Raw genomic sequence first — 21,833 nt, forward strand, 5'->3', positions numbered from 1 at the left:
CACAGACCGATGGTCGAATATACCATTTGACGTTCTCTGATGACTGAGATCAACACAAAACTTCTTTTTATAATAATCTAGGACACAGGTGGTTTATTTCTTCTCTTTCTCTTCTGCCAGTTTGGAAAATTAATTTCTTCTCTGTGCCTGGTGGTTATCGTATAAAATCTCTTCTCTTTGCGTCGTAAGTCTTTTACTGTGCGAAATAAGTTCATTCCGTTGGAGACACACAGCAGACAAAGCTGATGTCATTCCTCGTCTGTTCTGTTGGATTGTCCTGATGATATCAGTGTACTTTGCTTCAAGAGCTGTTTCTGGTGTTCGTAGTCCAGTCAATGAAAGAAAATTGGGCGAAACAATTCGTGTAGTCACAACATTTAGTACAGTGGTAGAAGGGTCTGTCATGACCAGCATACCGGTACTAAAAGTCTCCGCCGGTGTGGTGTCAGGTGTCAGGGTGGGGATGGGATCGGTGGTATGTTTTTCTTCAATAAGTCGAAAACCGCGGCTTCTCGGGAAAATGTTTCCCAGAACAAAACTAAACTAAATTAAAATTCCTACAAAAAAGGTCCCACAGATTTTTTTTTTCTATAGGACTAACATTTATCACGTTGGAGAGGATAGAAATATGGGAGATTATGAAAAATTGCATTTAATAGACTAAAATTAATGTTTACTCTTAAATGAAGTGGTTAAAATGGTTCAAATGGCTCTAACCACTATGGGACTTAACCTCTGAGGTCATCAGTCCTCTAGACTTAGAACTACTTAAACCTAACTAAACTAAGGACATCACACACATCCATGCCCGAGGCAGGATTCTAACCTGCGATCGTAGCAGCAGCGGGGTTCCGGACTGAAGCGCCTAGAACTGCTCGGCCACAGCGGCCGGATAAATGAAGTGAATTAAGAACAAATATTAAATGTGACTATCACTTCTAAGTTGAGTAGAGCCAAATTAAGGGTTAAATTGTGGAGGGGGTGGGGGTGGAGGATTTAAGTGCAACGCAAGGTAGTCGCAGAATTGTGATCATGCATTGTCCTCCTTCATGGGTCTGCAGACAGAAGAGCGACCAAGTTATTCACCACTCTATCTACCCTATTACGTCACAAGAAGCAACTACAAGATGTTTTACAAAGTTATGCCGACCCTCCAAGGTGTGCCTTACAAATCATTGGCTACACAGTGCACAAACACTTCCGGGAGCCGCGTGGGATTAGCCGAGCGGTCTTAGGCGCTGCAGCCATGGACTGTGCGTCTGGTCCCGGCAGAGGTTCGAGTCCTCCCTCGGGCATGGGTGTGTGTATGTTTGTCCTTAGGATAATTTAGGTTAAGTAGTGTGTAAGCTTAGGGACTGATGACCTTAGCAGTTAAGTCCCATAAGATTTCACACACATTTGAACATTTTTTTGAACTCCCGGGGATGTTTATTTTGCACAAAGTGGGTTAGCACTGCATGGAATACGGATATGATTACTAATAACACAAATATGGACAGAATTTATATAAATCTGTGCATAATACTGTACATTTTCAGAGGGGAAAATGCTTCCCATTCATCCTGAGCGGTAACTAGCGTTCTTCTAGGAAAGGCAACTTCCTTCACGGCGAGTGCTGGTCGCTTCTCATTTTGCACACAGACTATACCTCCCCAAAAATTGCCTGTCGAATTCTCTTATGTGAACATAGAAAATAACTTCACTGAGCTGGTGTTTATACAGTGGAGTAATTTTCAGTAGCAGTTCTTAAGTGAACTTTCCTGTAAAATACGTTCCTATGTACATTGGTTGACTAGTGTTAACTTGTAAGTGCGATTTATTCAGTGACTTTTGTAGTGTTTGTGGGAAAGGGCCTGGACTGGTAAACGTAGCAGTTTTCTGCCCTCTATCGTTGACAGCGTATTGTAAAGCTGGGGAACTGTGTTCTACTCATTCTGCGATGAGTCAATGAATGACCCGAGAGTTATTACACTTCTCTGACTGTTAAAGTGTTAGTGGTAGACTCCACAAAACCTTTGAGGAACCACTGTCACTTGAAGAGTGCGCTGCACTGATTAGAGTAACTCACCACACAGGTACAGTATGTCTTGCTAGGTAGGTGTTAATATATCTGATGGAATGGGACTGATCATGTTCAGGTGTAGAATATAGACTGTCATAAGGCATTGCTAGACGTTTGTCGAAATATCTGTTGTTCTATAACACCTAGGTAACCTACGACTGTTGCAAAGAGAGACAATTGATGTATCTGGGCCTCGTCAGCTGTTGGGAGAACTGAAGCTGGAGTGATGCCTTTGATACCCCCCGTGCTGTGAAAAGCATTCCAGCCAGTGATAGTGGACACAATGATATTGGCGTTGTTGGCATGTTGACGACGTGTTATACATGATACAGGCTTCTCGACATGATAGACAGTTGACAGCTCCTGAAGTTGAACTTTTTTTCATAAAAGTTTACTTAGCAACTCCAAACAAAAACTCATATTATTAACTGAAAATATTTCATCTATATAAACACAACCTCAGTGAAATTATTTTGTCTAGTCTCATTAGACAACTGGAAAGCAAATTTTAGGGACGTATAGTCTGCCTGCTTCATTCTGTTACATATGCGTTCCCTGCGTTTGTATTGTCAGTAACTCATACTGTATCCATGTAGTGTTCACGCACTTTGTGGAAAATAAACATCCCTGAGCATGTTTGCACACTCCGTCGCCAGTGATTCATAAGGTGGATTGCAGAGGGTCAGGATAAGTCTGTGAAAAAACCTGTAGCGGCTTCTTATCATTCAGTGAGCAGATAGAGTGGGATATCATCTGCTCGCTCTTCAGTATGAAAACCCAATGAAGGAGGGAAGTGTATGGCCACAATCCAGCGACCTCCCTTCACTCGCGCCTTCTACCATCCACCCACGCTCCCTCCAACATGTTACACCCAAAGAACACAATTTATCCCCTAATATGGCTCTACTGCACTTACAAGGGGATGGTCCAATCATACATATCGAAACGTAACCTGAGATTCTTTAAGCAGGAAGAATACAACAAAGGAAACGTATTGTCAAAATTTTAACCGCTGAGGCGCACTGCAAGTATGTCTTAAAATTTTTATGAAGTTACTTGTTTATGTTGCACGGAGAACTGCTTATGACAGTAGCTTGTACAGCCCTTTCCACCTAGCGCGCGATCAGCTGTGACGAGAACGCAGCGCCGCATAGTGCCAATATCCGGAGTCACACAAGCGAATCTAAAGCACGTATACTATACAAAGAATAACTTGAAGCAAGAGGCCGTTCGTATCGGCAGCTGAACTGTTGCATATGTAATTCTTACAAAGGTGACTAGCAGAGGAAAACAAATCAAGGAAGTGCATGACGTTACGTTATACACAACTTCCATCAATAGCGACTTAGTTTATTGAAATGGAATATTTCTTGTACAGTTCTTATGATAATTTCTGAATAATTTATATTTTGGTATCAGTGAAAAATTTCCTTGTTTATTACCCATTGTTGTCACATAAAGTGAACTGTCATTTGACTGACGGAAAGAAACATTTTTCATGCACCAGTCATACCTGGCAAAAGAAAAATTGATGTTTTCAAGCACTAAACAGTAATTTCAGTTATCTAGAAATGGTCCTGGCTGTTTATTGTGCTGCATACCGAGCATGCTGAAAACTATACGTATAATGTGCTGATGCAAACTGATAATGCACAAATGACTGAAATTTAAGAATATTGTTCTCCATTACATTGCCCGACAACTTCCTTAAAAGTACTTTCCACAGTCGAACAAATTCTTTATGTGGAGCCAAATTGGTTGTTCCGGATGGAATCCGAATTATATCAACAGACTTTTCGTCGTCCTCTCGAAAGACAGAGGTGTCGTTAAGTTCAGGCCAAGAGTGCAACAAAAATGATGATTAAAAATTGCAACTAGTTAGAAACCGTTTCGAATGAAACGTAAAAATGTATCCTTTCCTACTTTTCCAGATCTTGATAGGTCTACTGTAAGGTTTTTTTCCCCAAAACATTGATTTTTGAAAACTTTTGGTCCTAATATACCGCGAGGTCCCTGACGACAGGTATCAAGCTGTGGAAACGGTAATCCACTCATAATTATTACTGCCATTGTTGTATATGAGGCCATCGGCCTTGCCGCTGTGGTAACAATAGTTCCGTCATACCACCGAAGTTAAGCGCTGTCGGGCTGGGCTAGCACTTGGATGAGTGGCCATCCGGTCTGCCGAGCGCTGTTGGCAAGCGGGTGCACTCAGATCTTGTGGGGCAAACTGAGGAGCTACTTGACTGACAAGTAGCGCCTCCGGTTTCGTAAACTGACATATGGACGGGAGAGCGGTGTGCTGATCACATGCCCCTCCGTATCCGCAACCAGTGAGGCCTGTGGTCTGAGGATGACGCGGCGACCGGTCGCTACCTTTGGGCCTTCACTGCCTGTTCGGGCGGAATTTAGTTTTCAGTTTTTTTTGTATTGTTGTATATGAATGTGTCACAACATTAATAGATTGCACAGCAAACTCTTTTTTTCGCCTCGAAACGGTAAAGTGCAGTTTGCTCGCAGTTCTTTCAGGAAACCTGACTGATCGGCGTTAGGCACATGTGGTGTGGGGATAAAGTCAGCTATAAATTAATGGCAGCTCCTTCTACACTTTTACTTAAAGTAAACTTTGTTGTTTTGCGACTTCCTATACTGCATGTTTTCTTAAATCTGATTAATCAGGTCGAAGAAGACTTTAAATCAGCTACGTCCATCTCAACTGCGATTTGGGGGGAGTAGTCTCGTCAATTTCCTTTGGTAACCGTGCACTGCTTCTCACGAGCATAAGTCATATTTCAAGAAAACAGCTTTAGTTTTTCTTTCATAGTTTTATGAGTTTCATTTTGTCTCGTATTTATTAATTCTTGTAAGTCTTTCTCCCAATTTATACAGTTTACAGTCAGACTTTAGGAATGAAAACCGGATTTACACATTATTTGACATTAAGCGTTAAGTACAATGAATATTAATTCAGTTTTATTTCCATTGTTAACGCTGACGCTATTGCTGAAGCTACTGGTAATTATTGTGAATACTAAATGAGTTGCAAATGTGAATAGTGTTTCAGAGAAACTTAAAAAATTCAGGACCTGTTTCAACACGTTGGATTGGACCATTCCCTTGTTAGACGCGGTACGTATATGTAACATTTGTTCTTAACCCCCTTCATTAAGTAGCGAACATTAATATTATTCCATTAAGACACTATTTTCATTAATTTGCGATCTTTCCATCCCCTACAAAGAGAAAAGTTTTAGTTCTAGAGAAAAAAATTATATGACCTATGTTATAAGAAATTTAATGTAGTTTAATTTTTTACTAGGATACATTTTCGCTACGAACCGCGGTTTTAGAGTTACTAAAGCAAACAACACGACCATTAATCGTCCCCCACCACCGCATTCACACCCCATCGGTGGGATCTTCAGTGTGTTGTTCATCGCACGTTCTCCTACCACTGTACAAAAGCTACACGAATTTTTCCCCTAGTCGACCTCTTTTGGCACTCGTTGACTGGGCTAACAATTGTATAGTACCGGTCAGTAAACAGAGTATGACCCCTGCCTGCTAAATTGTCAAGCACTCTCATCACTACATTCGTCACAGCTTTGCCTTGCCTGCAGGAGACTTCGAAATTTCAAGTTTCTTTCGTTTTGAACCATGTATAGCTTCATACCGTATCGATGTATCTTTTGTGGCATATACTGTTTGAGACTAAGGCCTCCCCGAAATCGAAACATCCCTTCGCCGATTGTGACGATACATTTAGGTTGGTATCCATTATTGCACCAACGACGTATCTTGTCGTATAGTAGGCGTACGTTGAACAATCGATCAAAAAATGGCCCACCTTCAGCTTTTATTTCAATTCAGATGGAAATTTTAAAGTATTAATACAAACCAGTGTCTGCTCTTTATGTGCGGAAAGGAATTCCATCACACAACTGTATTTGTGCTCCAGTGATCTGTAATAGATGGTCAATCGTTAACAAACATGTGCAAAATGATTCCAATAAATTTTCTCATATCTTGCAGGATGACTATTTCCCACGACACTATCTTGATATTTGGCAGTAGTTAATTCAGGTGTTGCTTTCTTTGTATTTGATGCTTGGAGTAAAGGTATGTCTGCTCTTTCACGTGGTAAATCAGCTCGTTATCAGAAAAAGAGCGAAGGAAATCTGCAAGATTACTGTCGCTTTTCAGGTTCGTTAACGTTTTTATATTTCCATTAGCACCAATCTAAATTGAAATGGAAATTTGGATACAACTCCTCTCGTTATAGTCGTCATTTTCCTCCATTGACCTGGCTCCTGCTCTTTTTCTCCGACTGCCGTTTGTTGCTGGCATATGCCTCGCAGTTTCTGTACCCACAGGAAAACATGGCATGACATTTCCATTCTACAGACATTATTCTGAAATAATATGCAAATTATGAGTGAAGGCCAGCGCTTATGTGGTCACGCCTATTAATGGGGAACGCCTGTGAAAAGCCTGGATAACCCTCTCTTACAGAGCAGACCGCTGCGAGACGTTGAGGAAGAAAATAACGTTTTGGAAGCCCAACCGGCTAGCCGTGCGGTCTAACGCACTGCTTCCCGAGCGGGAAGACGTGCCGGTCCCCAATCCTCTCGGCGGGTTAATGTCGAGGTCCGGTGTGCCGGCCAGCCTGTGGATGGTTTTTAAGGCGGTTTTCCATCTGCTTCGGCGAATGCGGGCTAGTTGCCCTTATTCCGCCTCATTTACACTATCTCGGCGATTGCCGCGCAAACACTGTCCTCACATACGCGTACACCATAATTCCTCTACCACGCAAACACTGGGGTTGTTACACTCGTCTAGAATCAGTCGTTCCCGGGGCCGGACAGCACAATAACCCTGGGTTCTGTGTGGGGTGGCGGTGGGATCCGCGGACTGCTGTAGCCTGTTGTGGGGTTGTGTACCACTGAGGGCCACGGCGGGGCCGAAGCCTCACCGTCGTTTCTAGGGCCCTAGTTCAATACATACATATATACATACATACATACATACATACAAGGTTCTGGAAGACAGCGGCAGGAATGTAGAGCTATGCAGCTGCTCCAAGTTTCTCGGCTGAGAAACTTATCCTTGTGCTCATCGACCCACGAACGCAGACTACGAGCAGTGCGACAAGTTGAATTGTCCTGCTGGTAGATAGCATAGTGCCGAGGAAAACCAGACGGCATTTAGGAGTGGACGTGGTCCCCAAGGATGGAAGAGTACTTGTGTTGATCCATTATCCTTCCAGAAAGACGAGATCATCCAGGGAGTTCCATGAAAACATTCTCCAGACAATAACGCTCGCACCTTCTGCCTGGACCATTCCGACGATTGTAGAAGGGTGTTTACTTTCAGACGTTTCACGCCGTACACGCCAACGGTCACCCTTCCCAAAAGTATAAAACCTGATTCATCTCAAAAGGCCAGCTGTCGCCACTCAGTGGACGTCCATCTGCGTTAGTCACCGATGTACAGCAGTCTGCATGAGTGCATGAACCAGCCACCTGCTGTGGAGGCCCATACGCAGCAACGTTCACGGAACGGTCGTTGAGGAGACACTGTTGGTAGCCCCTTGGTTCATTTGGACAGTTAGTTGCTCAACAGTTGCACGTCTATTTTCCGGTACACATTGCCGCAGCCGTCGTTCATACCTGTCATCTACGGCCTGTTGTGCACCACAGATGCCTCGCCGCTGGCTTACGATGGATTCATTTCGCCATGCACGGCATATTTTAACCACGGCGGCACGCGAACAATATACAAACTTAGCCGTTTTGGGAATGCTTCCAACTTGGACCGAAAACTAATGATCATGCCCTTTTGGACGACTGATATATCACTCCGCGCCGGCCACTGTGAGTAGATACTGTACACTGACGCGGACCATAGGAGGTGCCCACATCAATGCGGCTGGGTCAGATAAGGTAATTAGGTAAATATGAATACAGCATAAACAATACAGAAACTTTTCTGCTGAATCAGATAAGTCGTAAGTAGGATTTTCATCCGTTTCATCAGCATCAAAAGAATCGTTAAAATCGACCTCAGATTTTTTCTAGACTGCGTAGGATTTGTGCATCACTAACGCCAGAAATTTTGTTTCGTGTGCACAATGAGCAAACTGCTGTGTCGTCTGGGCAAGTCATAATCAGGCCAAAAGCACCACAGCCGCAAAGATACGAGCTGGTGCCAGTGCCATAGAGACTCGACACTTGCGTGAGTTCCATCAGCGCCACTGGCGGCGCTGAGGATGAACATATCGACTTCGCCTCGGCCAATTACCGGCCTAGTACAATCCGCCAATGACCGGATGACGACGGACAGAAGCCTACTCGGAAGATAGAAGAGCAGCTCTCGCACACTTGGTGACAAATCTTCGTCCAGCACTGACTTAGACAGGGAACGTCGTCTGTGAAATTTTAGAAGTGAACAGACAGTTGTAAACTGAATTTGCTGTGTACTGTGAAGCTTACCTACGATTACTTGCTCTTAGCCATTGAAGGCCTTTCTTGTGTTATATTACAAGCAGTGTTGCAGACTTAATTATTCAACAAGTCACAAAGATAAGTTAACCTCTTTAACTGATTTGGGTGACTTTGTTACTAATTCGTTGGAGTGTTGTAGTACCTTCGTTCTCCTATCCTGTTACCTAACCATGGGGCACAGCTGTGTAACTGTGGAAGGGAGAAATTGTCTTAGCTGTGTACAGCACCAGAAGTCGTTTCACGAACTCACAAACTCAGCCTACCGTAACAACAATGGTGGCTCGGCCTGCACAGCAGTAGCGCCGAGGGCTTACAAAACAAAACAGTGCCGTCTCACACGCAACTGGCTAGTTGTTTCCATTACCAAATTGCACTGTTGTGAAACAAACTGCCAGTAGTAGAAGTGTTTATGTGCCATCTGTTTCCTGTGGAGAGCGCAGTCCATGATGCACTATGAAGCTGGTATGCACCAGGCTTCAAATTAACATGAAGTTTATTACTTTGAGATACAAATAATTATAATGGGTGATCAAAAATTATCCGTTCGAAGGCCTACAGTCCAAAATCGGTATTCCAATCCGTTAAAATCGCTGTGAGGATTGAGGCAATCATCCCATCGTCGCAACAGGTTGAAGATACCCCTTTGGAAAAACACTGTGCCCCGCTGCGTGAAGACGTCCGTAATTGCCTTCTGTACATTCTCACCCGATAGGAATCTTCGACCGTTGAAGACCTTTTTAAAGTATTAAAGGCGTGATCATCGCATGGCAAGACATCAGGGCTACAGGACGATTGCTCAGTTGTCTCCCATGTAACAGATCGGTCCGGTATCACAGATGACTGACGTCTTGTGTTGAATCGTGACCAGCACGCAACTTGGCGCACCATTCTACAACGGTGGTATTCGACAGACATGCTGTCTCATACACTTTCTACATTCTCCGATGGATGTCTATCGATGTTTGTCCTTCTGGAATCAAGATAATAGTTACGGCACGTTGGAACTGTTTGGAGGCATTTGTCAGAAACAAAGACATAGTTCATAATTCCGCATTTACTGCGTGCACGTCGGAATGACACGACTGCCACAGTAACCCCTTGCCTACACGTCGGAGCATATACTCTGCACAGCAACGCCCTCGAACGGAAACAGTTTGGTTGCTCCTCATAACCTGACGCAAAAAAAAAAAAATTAAAAAAAAAAATAAATAAAAAATCGCAACGCCAAGAACGGGTTGTGCGACATAAACGAAACTTCATAACCGTGTTTCTACATCTCGAAGATTATGTCTATTCAAAAATCGCGCCAGTCGCATAAGAGTGGCACTAATAGCAAGGATTCAAATCAGATGTGCCTTAAATACACGCTGTTACTATCGTGAGCGTTAGTTACCTTTGAGATTGGACGTGCTGAGTTGCTGTTAGCCGAGAATGGCTTCAAGGTGACAAGAACGCTATTATCGACATCTCACTGACGTTGAACGAGGTCGTGTAATAGGCACACAAGAAGCTGCATTTTCCTTCTGCGACACTGCAGTAAGACTTGGCAGGAATGTAGCCACTGCACGTGATATTCGGTATCAGGGGTCAAGGGAATACACGGTTGCAAGGGGACTGGGCTCTCGACGGGCACGTGGCACTACCGAGAGGGAAGACTATTGTGTTCGGCGTATGGGTCTGGTGCATCGTACGGCATCTGCTGCAGCAATCTGGGCCACCACAGTGACACAACGAACTGTTACAAATCGGTTACTTCAAGAATAGCTCCTCGTCTGACGCCCTGTAGCGTGCATTCCCATGACCCCAAACCACCGCCGTTTGCGACTTCAGTAACCTCAAGCGAGAGCTCGTGGGAGGGCAGTGCCGAGGTCTGTTGTGTTTTCTTATGACAACTGGTCTGCCTCGGTGTCAGTGATGTTCGTCTGTTGGTTAGAAGGAGGCCATTTGGTGGCTTGCAACTAAACTGTCTGCGTGCTGGACACACTGGACCCACACCTGGAGTTATGGTCTCAGGTGCGATTTCGTACGACAGCAGAATCACGCTCTTGGATATCCCATACAGCTGGACTGTACGTCAGCGTGGCCCGTTGTGCTGCCATTCATGAACATCATTCCAGGGGGTGTTTTCCAACAAGATAATTCTCACCCACATACAGCTTTTGTAACCTGACATGCTCTACAGTGTGTCGACATGTTGCTTTGCCTGCTCAGCCACCAGATCTGTTTGCAGTCGAGCACGTATGGTACATCACTGGATGACAACTTCAACGTCATCCACAAACACCATTAACCGTCTCTGCATTGAGCGATCAAGAGCATCAGGCACGGAACTCCATCCTACAAACTGACATTCGGCACCTATACAGCACTTTTGCATTCCTACGTTTCAGCATTGTGGTGGTTACACCACCAGCATTTCACATTTGCAATAGTTTATCTCGAACTTACAGTAACCTTTGATCTTCTAATGTAAATCACTTAAATATGCTACGCAAACAAATGTATTCCCGAAATTTCATTACTATACATTAATTATTTTACCGCATCCTCAAAAAGCACTTTGTAGTAACGCCATCTGATCTCTGTGTATAAGGAAGGAGTACACAGCGCGTTTTTCATTCGGAAGTCTCATTTGAATGTAGATTGTTAATGAGTAGATCGTATTAAAGCCCGTGTAAGAAGAGAAAACGTCTACCAGTACGTGTCCTAATTCGACAGTGGCAGGATTGTGGCCTATCGAGGCTGCTTTTTATTGTCACCTTAAATTGCTGCTCGCGTTGCTCGAGATTCCTAGACTGTCATACGACTTTTAAATCGATGAATTCAGGAGGGCCAACTCAATGCTATGCAGAATCTCAGCGGCCTCCAGTGAGTGGCCCCGGAGAGGGGAGACATGGTCGTAGACCCACTTTATATACCACTGTTCCTATTGTCTTTGTTGCCAGCAAGAAAATTATCAACACAAACATTGCAATGGCGCAAAGTTAGTTTTAAGCACCACAGACTACAGTAAGGTGAAAATCGTTGTGGCTCTTCTTGAAGCGTTTCATGGGGCCACGACGCTTAGCAGTGAGCAAAATGACTTACTATAATAACGATGATGATACTGCCTACTGTACTGTATACTCACAAATCCTTCCTGATGTTGCGGTTTTAATAGCCAGAGAGAACACTGAACTCTTCAAACAAAATAGTGCTATAGCTCATGTTTCACGCGCTGTAGTGACCTACCTCGACACAGAGGTTTTTCATCTGTCGTGCAAACCCGCAAAATTTCCAAATCGCTCAGTCACTGATAATATCTGCTCATAGGTATTACCAAGTGCCAGCCACTTCCACTGATTAACTCTGGCAGAGAACTGAAGCAATATGGAATGATACCCCCGTATCTGTCATCTAAGCCTTATGCGGCTAGATGGACAGTCCTTGTTGCTTTCAGAGGAAGCAGCTACATGTTACTCAACCTCGCATTCGGTAATCCCGAAAAATCACCTAAATATTTCATCACATATTCTCCAATTCTTTGGCCTTATTGTGAGAAGAGATGGAGAAAACCTAGAGAAAATAACGATGGAAGGGAAGATCGAAGACGAGAGACCGAGGGGAAGAGCAGCGAGCAGTTAGATGGATCAGATCAAGATGATCTCTGGTCTCTCTCTTCAGCACAGTGTAAGAGAAGCTGGTAACCGTTCCAAATGGAGATTTTTATTTCATGGGGCCACGACGCTTAGCAGTGAGCAAAATGACTTACTATAATAACGATGATGATACTGCCTACTGTACTGTATACTCACAAATCCTTCCTGATGTTGCAGTTTTAATAGCCAGCAGTGCACGTAGAGAATAACATTACTAAAATACACTGGAACGACATTGTAAAAATATAGTCTGCATTGTGGCGTAAGTAATGCGCTGATACCACGATAAAGATCCTACAGTCCACCCCTCATCCATACACGTGGCTTTACCTTTTCTCCGCAGACGGCAACAACGCCATTATCATCGACCATGCACCACGTCATTTCCCTCCTCACCAAGGGAAAATGCCGGAATGTCGACAGCAGTATGAAGCCAGCCTTGTTGCAGTGGACGTCTCGTGTCTATAGTCATTTCATTACACTGACAATCGTATCAAGTTCAAATTCTGTCTCGTTGTGTGACTCCGAAATTTTTCTGTGCAATATTGAAGTCTAGGTGTCGGCCTAGTGTGTTTTCATATTCATTACAGAGGAACTGAGGAATATTGCTGTTGGAACCTGTACCAACTTCTTGTGTTGTTGTTTCTTTTTCTTTGTGTAGCCCCTCATCAGCCTCCTCGGGACGTACCGGTTGAAGTCTCGCCTAACAGAGCTCTATGGGTGCATGCACACCTGCCTAGCGCACTGAGTGCATAGAGGAGTAAGAGAAAAGGGCTAGGGTAGAAAGCAAGGCTGGTGCCGGAAATGACTGGAGTAGTATAATCAGTGCATCAATCGAAACTGAACTCCGTTCTAACAGGCCTCGTAAGGCACAACGGTAAGGACCGACCGCCATGTCCTCCTCTGCTGATAGATGTCACTGGAGCATGTGGTCAGCACACCGCTCTCTCCCGTCCGTTGACAGTTTTCGTGACCAGAGCCACTACTTCTCAGTAGCTCCTCCCGTACTACCACTGCGGCAAGTCGTTGGTACTGTGTCAACCTACCAAACTGATTTCTCTCCATTTTCACAGTGTCACTAGCTTACTCTCAGTATGAGTTGTATTAGGTAAGATTTACATTCCATGTTAGATTTAACATATTCTGCAAAATGAACACTAAATGAAATGCTATTATAAGGCCAGTAATAGATAAGACACTATGATCCAGTTTATTATCGAGAGTAGAGCATTCTTAAAATTGAGTGGGAAAGAACGGACGATGGATTCCTGACCTCGCCTTTACGTTCGCCAAAAACAGTTGTCTCAGTTCCTTAATCCTCTCAGTTTACAGGGAAGAAAATCTCATCACAGGCATGGAGAAAAAGACTGTTGTTGTTTTAGTTGTGGTCTTTAGCCCTAAGACTCGTTTGATGCAGCTTCCACGCTGCTCTATCCTGTAGAAGCCTCTTCGCTTCCGAATAACTACCACGACCAACATCTGGAGCTGCATGCCTACTCTGAAATTCACACTTACGTGTGTGGCAGAGTGTTTTTCGAACAATCTTCTGATTATTTCTCTACCGTTCCATACGCTAACAGCGCGTGGCAAGAATGGACACTTAATTCATTCTGTACGAGCTCTGATTTCTCCTATTTTATTATGATGGCCATACTCCCTCTGTAAGCTTGTGACAATAACACATTTTCGGATTCAGAAGAGAAAGTTGATGATTGATTTTTCATGAAAAGATCTCGTCGTAATGACACAGCACAGCAGAACTCTAGCAGAGGACGAACAAACATAGAGTAGGCAGTCTCTTTAGTAAACCTATTACATCTTCTAAGTGTTCTACCAATATGAAACTCCAGCTACATCCACAAACAGCCTTAACCATCCCAGTATTGAGCCACCAAGTGCAACAAGCATGGACCTCCATCCTGCAAAATTACATCCAGCACCCGTACAACACAACGCATGCACGTCTGCATGCTTGCATTCAACATTCTGGCGGTTACACCCGTTATTAATGTACCAGTAGTTCACATTTGTAATAGCTTATCTCGCGCTTGCATTAACCTGTGATCTTACAATGTAAATCATTTAAATATGTTACTCAGACAAACGTACTCCCGTAATTTCGTTTCTCTAAATTAATTATTTTTTAATGTTGTGATTTTTTTCCGTTAGTATATGTACTTGATAAGAGGGAACATGGGAATCGCCAATGGGGATACATATATTACAATTTCTGTATTAGCATAATGTTACGAAATGCGATAATTTCTTTCGTCTACTACCAGCAACTGTAACAGAGTTATAGAAAATACTTATTGAAAAGAACTGTAATAATTTAGAACGGAGGAAAAATGACACAGTATTGTCTCTTGCTTTTTAACTTACTAATGACGGACTTGACGAGTATTTCTGAATATACCAGTCAAATACAATAATACGCTGACTAATCGTGTGTTTTTATTAGCAACAGTGCTAACAAAAAATCCAATCGAGGAATAAAATAGCACCGGAGACGAACCCTGCGCAATTTTTGGTGCCATTGGAATTCCCTGGTGCCCCGTTTGTTCCTGCGGTTTCCGATAAGCAACATTTGACTGGTCTGTCTTCAGTGGAGAGCGAGTGGCGGACAATGGTGTGTTCGCGTGTCTCTGGGCGGAAGGCGAAACGGAGAACTGGCCTCTCGGCTGACTCCTTACAAGCCTTAGCAACAGGTACGAGGTGCTACCCAGTCTTGCTAATACTTCTGAGCCAGCAAAAGATGCCTCTCCTGTTGATCCAGTGGCCAATAATGCTTCACATTCTGGGCATATGCAGAGGGCAGGTATGCTAGGCGTTGGGAGCTCCTCGGTTAGGCGCTTAATTGAGCCCCTCAGGCTAACAGCAGGCAGGTCGAAAAAGAATGCCAGCGTGCAATCGGTACGTTTTCCACGAGTTTTGTCCGAGACGTGGAGGAAGCCCTGCGTGCGCTGGGTGCAACCGTCTTTAAATAGTGGTGCAGTTTCGCACAAATGACGCCTGTCGCTTGGGCTCTGAGGCTATTTTTGGTTCCTTCCGGTGGATGGATGATTTGTTAAAGGCAACTAGCATCACATATGTGGTGCAGGCTAAGCTGCCTATTTGTAGCATCGTAGCCAGGTTCTATCTTGGTCCTCTGGGTTGGAACAGAGTGCAAGGTCTAAACAAGAGAATCAGACGATTCTGTGACGATATCGGATGCGAATTTCTCAACCTCCGCTATCGCTTACGGAGATTTACGTTTCCCTTTAATAGATCAGGCGTGCTCTACACGGACGAAGTGACTACTAGGGTAGCGTAGTACGTGCGAGGTGCACATAGGGTCAAGTGTCTTTTTAAGCTACAGGAAACCAACCCATACCCGTTGGGTTTAGAGACATTTTGCCTAACGAAATCGAAGATCGTTAGACCCTTTATTCCCAGGGACTTCTCTTACCCACCGATCGGAAATAGGAGAGGTTCATATGATATTAATAAACTGTAGGAGCATCCACAGTAACGATCCAGAATAGCTACCGCTTATTGAGGGTTATAATGCCCAGATAGTCTTATCAACAGAAAGTTGGTCGAAACGTGAAGTGACTATCCACGAACTCCTAAATTCAGATCGGAATATACATCGTACGGATAGTTTAGTCGCCAGTGGTGGCGGCGTATTTATTGCCATATAGAATTCGATAATATCCAGCGAGGTTATCATGTGTTTGAAATATGAATTAATGTGCGTAAGGTTAAGTTCAAGGATGGCTCAAAAATAGTAATCGAATGCTTTTATCGAAAACCTGTGTCACGAGTTGTAGGAGTAGTGTGCTTCAGAGAGAACTTGCAGAATATCGTGAATAAATTTCCCGATCAAACTGTTGTAATAGAGGGTGACTTCGACTTGCCAGGTATAGACTGGGAGAGTCATGCAATGAGAACTAGTGCCAGAGGCAGCGACTCATATGACATTATTCTGAATGTCTTGTCCGAAAATCACTTCCAGCAGATAGTTAGCGAACCAACTCATGAGTGTAACGTCTTAGACACCTGAACAACAAACAGATCTGAACTTCTCGAAACAGTGAACGTAGAGGAGGGTATCAGTGATGTTAAGGTTGTGATAGCATCTACGACTAAGGGTATTACAAGGAAAGTCAAGAAAGGTAGAAAATATTTTTGCTTAGCTAGAGTTACAAGATACAAGTTACAGAGTATCTGAGTAGGCAACATCAAATTTTCAGTGCCGAGGACGACGTGGAGAACAAATGGAAAAAGAAATTCAAATGTGTCGGTCAGTGCATCTTAGAAAAGCATGTCTCGGGCAAGGTCTTATGGGATGGGAAAAAGCCACCGTTGTTTAATAGGCGTGTTAGAAAGCTGCTACGTAAAAAACATAGGTCCATCACAGATTAAACAGAAGTCTAGAACTTGGTGACGAACAAAAGCTCAAAGAAGCTAAAATGAGGGTAAGGAGAGCAATGAGAGAAGACTTTGAAAGTTTTTGTCTGTCAATCTGACTAAAAACCCTAAGAGCTTTTGGTCTTATGTAAAATCAGTAAGCGGTTCGAAATTATCTACTAGTACACTCAGTGACCACACTGGAACCGAAACAGAAGATAACAGAGAGAAGGTCGAAATACTAAATTCAATCTTTCTAAACTGTTTTGCAGCGGAAGATTGTCGATAAAGATTAACTTGGATTCCCCTAACAGAGATCTTGCGAAACTTAGCTGGCTATGTTCCGCCGTGAGATCCACAGCGCTGTAGATATCGGCGCTCAGATTGATGCCGTGCTCCCTGACTTCAGGAAGACATTTGACAGTATCCCACACTGCGGCTTATTGCGAAAAATATGAGCTTAACGAGTATCGGACCGTAGTTACGACGGGATTCAAGACTGCCTTGTAGACAGACCACAACATGTTGCACTTAACGGAACAATATTGACAAATGTAAAAGTAGTTTCTGGGGGACCACAAGGAAGTGTAATAGGACCGTTACTGTTTCCATTGCAGATAAATGATCTAGTAGAAAGCGTCGGAATATCTTGTTCGCAGATGACGTGGTAGCCTATAAGAAGGTCTGAGATTGATTGGAAGAATTTTAAGGAATGTAATTCATCCACTAAACATGTGGCTTACAAGGCGCTTGTTTAATGGATTCTTGAGTATTGTTCATCAGTTTTGGTGCCTTACCAGGTAGGGCTGTTATAAGAGATAGAGATGAGCCAAACAAGAGTGGCGCGTTTCATCACGAGATCGTTTAGTCGTTGCTAGAGCGTTGCAGAGATGGTCAACACGTTTTATACATCTACATCTACATTTACACTCCGCAAGCCACCCAACGGTGTGTGGCGAAGGGCACTTTACGTGCCACTGTCATTACCTCCCTTTCCTGTTCCAGTCGCGTATGGTTCGCAGGAAGAACGACTGCCGGAAAGCCTCCGTAAACGCTCGAATCCCTCTAATTTTACATTCGTGATCTCCTCGGGAGGTATAAGTAGGGGGAAGCAATATATTCGATACCTCATCCAGAAACGCACCCTCTCGAAACCTGGACAGCACGCTACACCGCGATGCAGAACGCCTCTCTTGCAGAGTCTGCCACTTGAGTTTGCTATACATCTCCGTAACGCTATCACGCTTTCCAAATAACCCTGTGACGAAATGCACCGCTCTTCTTTGGATATTCTCTATCTCCTCCGTCAAGCCGACGTGGTACGGATCCCACACTGATGAGCAATACTCAAGTATAGGTCGAACGAGTGTTTTGTAAGCCACCTCCTTTGTTGATGGACTACGTTTTCTAAGGACTCTCCCAATGAATCTCAACCTGGCACCCGCCTTACCAACAATTGATTTTATATGATCATTACACTTCAAATCGTTCCGTACGCATACTCCCAGATATTTTACAGAAGTAACTGCTACCAGTGTTTGTTCCGCTAGCATACTATCATACAACAAAGGATCTTTCTTTCTAAGTATTCACAATACATTACATTTGTCACGTTAAGGGTCAGTTGCCACTCCCTGCATCAAGTGACTATCTGCTGCAGATCTTCCTCCATTTCGCTGTAATTTTCTAATGCTGCAACCTCTCGGTGTACTACAGCATCATCCGCAAAAAGCCGGATGGAACTTCGGACACTATCTACTAGGTAGTGGCAAATGCTACAAGAGAAACGTTGTGCATGAAGGAGAGGTTTTGTATAGATATTTCGAGAGAGTACTTTCGAGGAAGAGTCGTACAGAATATTACATCTTTCCACATATGTCTTGCGAAATGACCACAATGAGGGAACTCGAGAAATTAGAACTAGTACAGAGGCTTACCGAAAATCATTCTTCTCACGCGCCATTCACAAATGGAAAAAGAAAAGCGGGATGATGCAGTGGCATCAGACGTACCCTCCGCCACACACCGTACACACCGTCAGGTGGCTTGTGGAGGACTTCAAATGGCTCTGAGCACTATGGGACTTAACATCTTAGGTCATCAGTCCCCTAGAACTTAGAACTACTTAAACCTAACTAACCTAAGGACATCACAAACATCCATGCCCGATGCAGGATTCGAACCTGCGACCGTAGCAGTCCCGCGGTTCCTGACTGTAGCGCCTAGAACCGCACGGCCACCGCGGCCGGCTTATGGAGGACTGATATTGTTGCAGATGTTGTCATAATTCATATCAAACAAAAATTCTCATCAGTGAAACAACAAAGACGCGAATGTGTATTTCCCATTCAGCTTGATTTCTGACGTATTGAAGCATCTCGTCTTCCAGCTGTCTTTGAGAAAAAAATTCACACAAGGTGAAGTGTCATTGATATACTTCTTAGGAGTCTTCCGGAGCAGGTTCAGACCTCAACAGTATCTATTGCCGCACTTTCGAAAGTTAATAAAAGTGGTGCCGTTCGCTCGAACCGCTATCTGACCCACGCTGAAATTACGTAGTAAGTGCTAATTGGAAGTATCTAAAATCTGTCTACTGCGATCAGATTTACAAATACAGAACTAAACAATATTTGGCTCGATCTACGAATGAAATATAATAGAACATAGTTCTTTGACAGCTGGTAAACTGTAGAGCATTTAATGAGCAATCTTGAAATACACATTTGCTCTAGTACTTCACATCTTCATCCTTCTATCCCCACAGTTTCTCTGAAAATTTTCATTCCTGCCTTTTTAGAGCTGTTTTACTCGTGAAAGTTACCAACTTCTTAATCTGAAAAGATAAAAAGTTGGAAGGTACCTGGAGCACCTTGTAAGAGTACAGAGTAGATCAGAGCAGTAAATAATTTCAGTAATTGCTACGTACGATGGCCCCGAGTTAAGCCGGTACATAAGTTGCACATGCAATATCTATATAATGAACCGAAATATGAAATACCATGTTAGTGATGGTAACTTACCTTCCAGTGATAGTGACGAAAGCCGTCCTTTTGAGCAAGGCTGACAGAACCTGTAACCAAACGTTAAATGGATTATACCACACAGGTAAAAGAAAAGAAATCAACAAATATTACCGTTTAGAGTGCAATCCGCAAGCACATCTCGTAGTAAGGTGTCTTAAATATGAAAAAACGGCAAGACCAACGAATAGCGAACTGTCAGAAATAACAAACCATACATCAGATGGTATCGTAGAGACATACAGAATATTACTCTGCACAATAACATCTAGTATGTTACATTTAATAAACTAGTTGCTAGGTACTACGTAACATGGAACGTGGGAGGTAACGCAATGAAGTTACAACATGTAAATGACAAAAAGGAGAAGCACCTTTGCAGGCAAAAATCGATACTGTTTGTGATTAGCAGCGTATGATACAAATTCTACACAGTATGAAAGCACTATCTGTTCCTTTGGTGGATATCATTTGCCACAGCGCAATGTGTATGTGGCGAGCAAGGGGAAAGACCCGCCCTGGTTTAATAGACATGTTAGCAAGTGGCTACGAAAGCAAAATGAGATTCATCACAAACTTAAGCAAAGACAAAGACTAGCTGAAACAAACGTTGAACGAATCAAAAATGAGCGCAAGGAGAGCAATAAGAGAGGTGTTAAATGAATGTGATAGTGGAATTTGGCCAACCAATCTACCTAACAATCTTAAGAAGTTTTCATCGTACGTAAAGTCAATGAGTGAATAGAAATAGTCTATTCAGTTGCTCAGTGACAATACTGGGCCGAAATGCTGTACTCAGTCTTCCAAAACTGTTTCACTATGGAACATTGTAGTACGGTTCCTGTTTCCAGTCATTGTGCGAAAGCCGATATGGCAGATATTGAGATACGTAATGGCAGAATAGAAAAGCAACTACGATGGAGGAAAGGCATCAAGACTAGATGAGATTTTTGTAAGATTCTATAGAGATAATGCGAAAGGACTTGTTCCCCTTCTAGCAGTACTTTATCGTTGAGCGCTGGAGCAACGGGGTGTACGTAGCTAGATGAAAAAGAACCCACAGGCTACATCCATTATCTATAATTATAGACTTCAGTCCGTTGTAGAATTACAGAACATGTCTTATGCTCCCGTGTTATGACATGTTTGGAGAACGCAAAATTTCCCTACAAAAAATCAGCCTCTTTTACGCAACCAAAGGTACTAAAAAACTCACATTAATTGCATCCATGAGGTCGAGGCCACGGTGTTTTGAAACTTCAGGAAGGCGTTCAATACGGCTCCGCACTGTCACTTAATGGCAAAAATACGAGCTTATCGAGTATAGGACCAGATCTATGACTGGATTCAGAACATCCTTACAGGTAGAACTCAACACGCCGCTCTTAAATGGGCAAAATAGGCAAATATTAAAGTAATTTCAGTATTACTCCAAAGAAGTGTGATTGGACCATTATTATTTACAGTATACAGGGTGTTAAAAACGACATCGACAAACTTCGAGGGGTTGCAGAGCGTTTTATGAGGAACAAATTTAGGGTAGGAACTCGCGTCCAGAAGGGTTATCCAACGAACGCTACAGAGCGTCGTAGTTATTGGCGGCAGCGCCTGTCGCTAGGCCATCCCTTTATCAGCACACGCGACTTTGTACGCCAACGGACCGTATGTAGAACGTCTAACAGCGTTGTTTTGTTGTTCAGTAATCGTGAGTGATAGCCACGATCGTCAGCGGAGAATATGGAGCTAGTTGCTGCGTATACAAGCTTGTTTCCTATGAATGCGATGTTCTGTTGTCTCGGTGGATGACGGTTTCGGACCCAGGTTCCTGTGGGGTCCTTCCCACTCGTCTCTTATAGGGTGCCTAAAGGATGCTGCTTTCTCGGATAGATATATAAAATTCAAGCAAATCGCATTAATGGTTTTTATTAAAATAAAGTAGATTGACAATACTTAACTTTGGTTTACAAGAACGTGTTGCAAGCGAATGGCGACATGCAAACAATAAATGTATTTTTCTGCATACGATGTGGTTTCTAGTCCGGGTCTGCTAGTGTCCGTCTTCTACTGACCGGTAGACGCTGGCAGGAGCGGCGCTTATATTCTTTTCGGCTTGAGGCCGCTCCTGTCGTGGTGCGGTCCTAATCAGTTCACCATTGGCCGACGTCGTCTCACAGCCTTCTTTGCTCCTGTGTTATTCATCTTCGTACCGGAGCTTGTG

At 43.5% G+C, this 21,833-nt stretch overlaps 1 protein-coding gene across 1 annotated transcript in view; it reads right to left on the reverse strand.

Annotated features, from left to right (window-relative positions):
- The window catches only part of LOC124556457 (GTP-binding protein Di-Ras2), a 650,315-nt gene extending 630,656 nt beyond the window's left edge, over positions 1–19,659 (reverse strand). Inside the window, exon 1 of the mRNA XM_047130409.1 lies at positions 19,616–19,659. The gene's annotated coding sequence lies outside the window, so the exon portion shown is untranslated. The remainder of the gene's footprint in view (positions 1–19,615) is intronic.
- Positions 19,660–21,833: the final 2,174 nt, after the last annotated feature.

This window comes from Schistocerca americana, chromosome X (assembly GCF_021461395.2).
Source record: "Schistocerca americana isolate TAMUIC-IGC-003095 chromosome X, iqSchAmer2.1, whole genome shotgun sequence".
Lineage (NCBI taxonomy): Eukaryota > Metazoa > Arthropoda > Insecta > Orthoptera > Acrididae > Schistocerca > Schistocerca americana.